The following is a 6,454-nucleotide window of genomic DNA, read 5'->3' on the forward strand; positions in this document are numbered from 1 at the left end:
ACTGGTGATCTGAAAGGTAGCATCTAGTCTAGTGTAGGGAGTTGGCCTGGCCTAGTTGCCTTGAGAGGCATGCACCACAGATTTTTCAGGTGAGACTACATGGTTTCTGGGGCACTGTGCACCTTTCAGTTCCTGAGAAACCAATGTACTCCCTCAGGCAATGAAGCATTCAGACTGCTGTGTTTCTCTGTATGTTCCCTTGGAAGTCAAGGAAACATGGGAGCTTGAAGGACCATTGGTCTTAGACATTAATCTTGTATACCCTGTAAATTTTGCAAACATCATTGTATCTTGGAAACTACAACTATATTGATACTGGCAATTTGCCATTATATTCTGTTTCTGACCACGGTATAAAAAGTCTGATTGCTCTCAATAAAAAGTGTCACAGCCTCAGTCTTGCTGTGGCCCCTCCAACCAGTCTGGTTTAATTCCTCACAGCCATGCCAGGTGACCTTGGCCCGGTAAGCATGGGCACTTACAATCTAGTACAAATATTGCCTGTGTAAGCTCACCATCATCCTCAGAGTGTGGGGATTAAAACTGATTGTCAACTTGACAGGATCCAGAATGAACAGGGAGACAAACCTCTGGGAATGTCTAATAAAGGAGTTTCTAGATTAGGTTAATTGAGGTAGAAAGACCTGCCCTAAAGGTGATGTTTCCATGGTGTGGGTCCTGACTGAATGAAAAAGGAGAATGTGAGCTGAGCACCGGCATTCATTGCTCTCTGCTTCCTGACTGTGGATACAATGTGACAATGTGACCAGCTGCCTCAAGCTGCTGTTACCATACTGTCTATGGCATGGTGCAGTGAATCCTGAAATTGTGAGCTAAACAAACCGTTCCTTCCTTGGGTGGTTCTTGTGAGGTATCTATCTGGTCACAGCCGTGAGAAAAGTAACTAATACAGAGATCCATACTAAGAATGATGGCTGTCGCTGAGATAAACATAACTGCAGTTCTTGGGCCTTTAGAAGAGTTTAGAACTCTGGGCTAGAAAACCCCTAGAATACTGACAGCAAAGTTTAATGGGTTGTTCTGGTGGAGATTTGGGGGAAGACATTACCAAGTGTGGACAGTGGTGGGTCTGGCTTGTTAACGTTGGAAACTGGGCTATCAGCCATTCATGCTCTATTGTGGTAAAGTATCTGGCTGTATTTTGCCCGTGTCCTGAGAACCCAAAGGCAGCTAAATTAAAAAGTAATAGGATAATTTGTTTGGCAGTGGAAATCTCAAAAACAAGACAGCATTCAGGCTGTGTCACAGTTACTGCTCACTGCTCCTACCGGGTCCACAGTGAGAAACAACAACAGTTGTTTATGGAGGTTATACAGGCTCACAGATAACGGATTGCCCGTCTCAGAAACCACTCTGCACCTACACTTTTAAATAGTGATGGAACTGTTCATGACTGTAGGGACACTGAAGTTGAACTGAATGCATTTTGATCATGAAATGGCCCTGAGTCTACAGGGAGAAGAGTGGAAGGCTATGACTTGAAAAGTGGTGTGTTTGGGTGTCAAGTTGACAAGGATCAGACGTGTGAGGGTTAATATCATCAATCTGAAATGATGTGGAATGACCCATGAGACAGTCTCTGGCCCTACCTGTGAGAGAGTTCACAGACTGAATTAATTGAGGCCAGAAGAGCCACCCTCAATGTGGCTGGCACCGTTCATGGGGTGGAGTCCTGGACTGAACAAAAAGAAGAAAACGAAACTGAGCTGAACTCCTCTGGGCTTCCTGACTGTAGGTGCAACGAGACCCCTTGCCTTAAGCTCTTTCCATCATGACTTCCCCAGTGTGACAGACTGTACCCCCAAACCGTGAGCCGGACCCCCTTCCTTACCCTACTTCCGCAGTATTTACTACAGCAATGGGGGGGAGGGGGTGACTAACTAACGTGGGTAATCTGACCGCAGTGAGCCTCATTCCTTTGCCAAGGCGCCCTCTCTGTCTTCTCCACAAATGCTCTATACCACACAATATCCCTTTGGCTTCTGTCAGCCAACGGCAGTTTTTCATGGTGCAGTTCCACCTCCCAGACAGTACAAATAAGATCAGGTGGATAAATGAAATAAGCGCACTGTTTCTCCTTTGTTTTATCGGCTTATTGATTTGCAGTGTCCCTTGCTTGGATCCTGCTCAGAGATCATTTTTCTTAGATGATTTTTATTTCTGTCACACTGGCTTGTTAAAGAAGATTTCTTTGCATGTAGCAAACCTCCTCTTCTTCCATCTCTCCCAGTTTCCTTGGGTGTGTGGGTATGTGTCTCAAGGCAATCGAAATTTAATTGCCTGGAATTCAGACAATTGATTACTGAAGGAATAAAAGAAAACAAGGAGAAGAACAAAGCCAGTATCTACTTCAGGGGAGTGTCACAATTAAACTGTGAACCCCATTAATTTAATTAACGATAATTGTGCCTTAGATAAAAAACGTCACAGGCTACAACACTGCCATTTCACAAAGCGACAGGTAATTCATTTATTTCACAGGTGAGACATTTACAACAAGGAACAGAAAGCTGAAGACTGAGCTACAACTAACCATTTCTCCAGGAGCTTAATCCAAGACCCTCACGTTCATCTACTGTTCCAAAGGCAAACAATGGAAACCTCACTGAGAATGGGTTAAATTCCGCCCAATCTATGATAGTGTTAGATTTCTAGGGGTGTCTGGTAAGAATTTACAACTTGAAACGCTTTTTTTTTTAACAATTTTCAAATTTCTTATACCCTTTCAATTGCTCTTTATAAAAAAAGCAACCCCTTTAAAGGGAGAGGTGTTTGTACCGCTGCCCTATTTTTGACATTTGTGATACCTCTGGCTTCCCTCTCCTTTTCTTATCATTTTAAATTTTAACGTTGTAGCTACAAAATAAAGTCTGTTGCTGAACCTATTAGTTATTTTTCCCATTGCAGACAGATACTGTTGAAAGTGACTTAAAGAAGGAGGTTTATTTGGGCTCGGGGGATACCTTTGTGATGGTTAAAAACTGGCTTCGTTTCAAACTGAGTTTCAAACTGAGTGACTGTGTAAAGAAGAAAAACCTGGGAGTGGGAAGGACCTCACTCCGAGCCTAAGGATGGTTAACCACAGGATGTCTAGGCCCTGACTCTCAGGTCAGCCCATTAGCCTGAGTCCTGACAGCCATCTCACAGTGAAAACTGATCTTGGAGCCCTCCCTCCCCCTCCCTCCATCTCCCCAAATTGCTCTCCCTTCCCATTATTATGAGATTGTTATCCTAAAATGTTAACCAGACACTCATCTGCTTCTGTAATCTTGCTTAACCGCTGCTTGCTCAGGAAAAACAAACAAAAAAAAAACATGATGATGCCTCTCATAGCAGAAAATTCTGCTATGTCTCAAAAAAAAAAAAAAAAAAAAATCGAGACAGTTGTGGTTTGTGCCTTTAAAAACTCCAGCCCATCTTCCCCTTTTGCAAAGCTCTCAGATTTGCAAAGGAGGCTATTGTTGCAACATTGATATAAAAAAAAAACTTGTTTTTTATATTTTAAATTGAAGTTTTGTCCGGTGGGGTCTTTCCTAGTGGTCTCATACTCTGCAACACATTCTTGTGTGACAACACTTTTCCTGGGGGAGACATAGCACACATTTTGACTCACCCCAGATAGGGATCCCACAAAAACCCAAAGTATGGATACCACCTAAGTCCACCTTGGTGAACTAATGAGTTTTATTGGGGTTACTTATAGAAATATGGGTGAGGGACTCCTGGCAGGAATAAAAATGACTGAAAGACAGCTTTATCACCAAATCCCACCCCAATATGAGTGACAGACAGGTCACAGAGCTGGGAACCCAGAGCACACTGTGCAGCCTGCAGGCAGCTCAATGGGTTGGAGAGTGTCCTTTCCTGGTACTTCAGTTGGTGTAAGCCTCAGCCAGGCAGTTCAGCTGGTTTCTGATTCTTGCGGGTGGCTGGAGTGGTCTCGGGGTCTTTGCAGCTTTTGTCCTCAGAGTCCTCTTTCCATTCAGCTTCACTTCGTCTTCTTGGCATCTCAACTTCCTTCTGTCTGTGAGGGACACTCAGTCAGCTTTTATTGGTTACTCTGGCAGGGAGGGGCCTAGTGAATCTGGTCAGTTTCAGGGACTTCCTGAGATTGTTATGAGTTGTTTGCCTACCCAGTGAAAGAACTCCCTGCAGGATAGAATACTTCAATCTTGAAAGAAACTGTTACACAACAAGTCTGTTCCGGCAAGAAAGGTGTGGGAGTGGCAGTATGAAGTTAAGTGGTCACATTGCAACTGAAAAATCAGAAAGTAGAGAGAAATAAATGCTGGCGCTCAGTTGCCTTCCTCTTTTCCCCCTTTTCCTTCAGTCTAGGACTGCAGTCTAGGGTATGGGTGCCAACCTCATTCAGGGTGGGTGTTCCCTCCTCAGCTAAATCTCTAAGGAAACATCTTCACAAACAGGGCCAGAGGCAGGTCTCCCAGGTGATTCCAAACCCAGTCAAGTTGACCATCAAAATTAACCATCCAAAGTGTTAATGGCCTGGGGTCACTCAGAGATTCACCATGACCATAAAGACATTTTAGTAAGAAGAGGCTTTTTATTGTAGATACTGGTATCCAATGTGGGGCCAGGACTGCACCTGGGGGCATTCCCAAGATGCAGTACCTAGCCATATAAGCCCAGGACTAATTATAAGTAAACCCCACAAGATTATGTGTATATTGCCTGAAGGGACACGAGCCCACTCAAGCATGGGGCTCTGGTAGGCCTTGCCCTTCTCCCCCATTCCCTCTGACTTGCTAAAAACCATTAGATTAGATTTCTAAAGCCAGCCACCAAGGGCTATTCCCTTATTTGGCCACTTCCTCCTCCTGAGGCTGACTACCAAAGTCCAGCAATCAAAGTATTGAAGTCCAGCAATCAGCAGCCTCCTTTGGTTCACCTAATTAACGTGCCCAATTAAAAGTAAACACCTCATCCTAACACAAGGTTTCCTCCTTTACCTTTATAAACCATCATTTGCCCGAGTGCTACATCTGTCTCCTCTCTATCCAGAGGCAGTCCTTTCTCCTCCGGGACAATACCCTTCCCCCTTTCCCTGTTCCTTTCCCCTTCTCCTTCATATCCCATCTCCTTTACCACAGCATCCTAGCCCATCCTACCACAGACCTCCCCCTTTTCTCTTCTTAAAAATTACACCTGCAGGGTCATTTGCTGCTGCTTTCTGACCGAGTCAGAAAGCAGCCACTTTAACACCGCCCCCACCCCCGATTAAAAAAAGACCTCTCTGTGAAAACAGGTGTTCGGATGTGGTTTGTGCCTAATCCTGGCTCTGGAATGGAGTTGACTAATGTTATGTTGATGGCTAACTTTATGCTCTTTTTTATGCTAGCCATTCTGACTGGGGTGAGGTGTAATCTTAATGCAGTTTGAATTTCTTTTTCCCTGATGGCTAAGGATGTTGAACTGTTTTGCACACTTACTGGCCATTTATGCTTCGTTCGTTGTTTGAAAAAGGGAGGGGGAAGCTTGTGGCATGCCTGAGCATGTATTTAGAGTGCACATGCTTGCCTGTGGAGTTGGTTCTCTCCTTCCACTGCCGTCTGGGGCCCAGGGGATCAAACTCAGGGCATTAGCCGCCCAGCAAACCTTCACCCGCTCAGCCATCTCCCTGGCTTCCTCTTTTGAGAACTGTCTATCCATTTTGTCAGTTGTTGATTGGTCCCTTTGGCTTTTATTGATGGTTAGTTTTTAAATTTTTCCTGTCTTCCAGCTATTAGCCTTCTGTGAGATATGTAGTTGGCAAAGATTTTCATCCATCCCGCAGGCAGTCTCTTCACTGGGTTTTTTCCTTCCTTGTGCGCAGCCTTTTAATGTCGGGCAATCCTTAGTATTCTTAGTATTCTTCCTAAACTGCTGGAATCCTTCTTAAAAAGTTCTTGCCTAGCCAGGCGTGGTGGCACCCGCCTTTAATCCCAGCACCTGGAGGCAGAGCCAGGCGGATCTCTGTGAGGTTGAGGCCAGCCTGGTCTACAAAGAGTTCCAGAACATCCAGGGCCGTTACACAGAGAAACCCTGTTCGAAAAACCAAAAAAAAGTTCTCGCCTATGCCTATATCCTGAAATGTTTCTTCTAATGTTGCCCTAAATGGCTCCAACTGGAGATCAAGATGTTAAAGAAACAAGCCGGACACAGAAAGGAGAAGAGCATATTTTTCTCATTTTTGTAGGCATTAGAATTCTTTATAGATACAGAAATCCATTTACACACACCTACATGACATGAAAGCATAAGACCAGGGGAAGGGAGGAAGTAAATAGGAGACGAAAAGAGAAGGGGAGGAACAGAGCGAACAGGACAGGCTCTGAATACAGTCAAAACACATGACACACCTAAATGTGTCCTCGGGAAGCCTGGCACTATGTACAGTGGATACACACCAATGAAAAAAATTGAGTGGCATTTCCGT

Source organism: Peromyscus californicus, unplaced genomic scaffold (assembly GCF_007827085.1).
Source record: "Peromyscus californicus insignis strain IS unplaced genomic scaffold, ASM782708v3 Scaffold_21__1_contigs__length_65335640, whole genome shotgun sequence".
Taxonomy (NCBI): domain Eukaryota; kingdom Metazoa; phylum Chordata; class Mammalia; order Rodentia; family Cricetidae; genus Peromyscus; species Peromyscus californicus.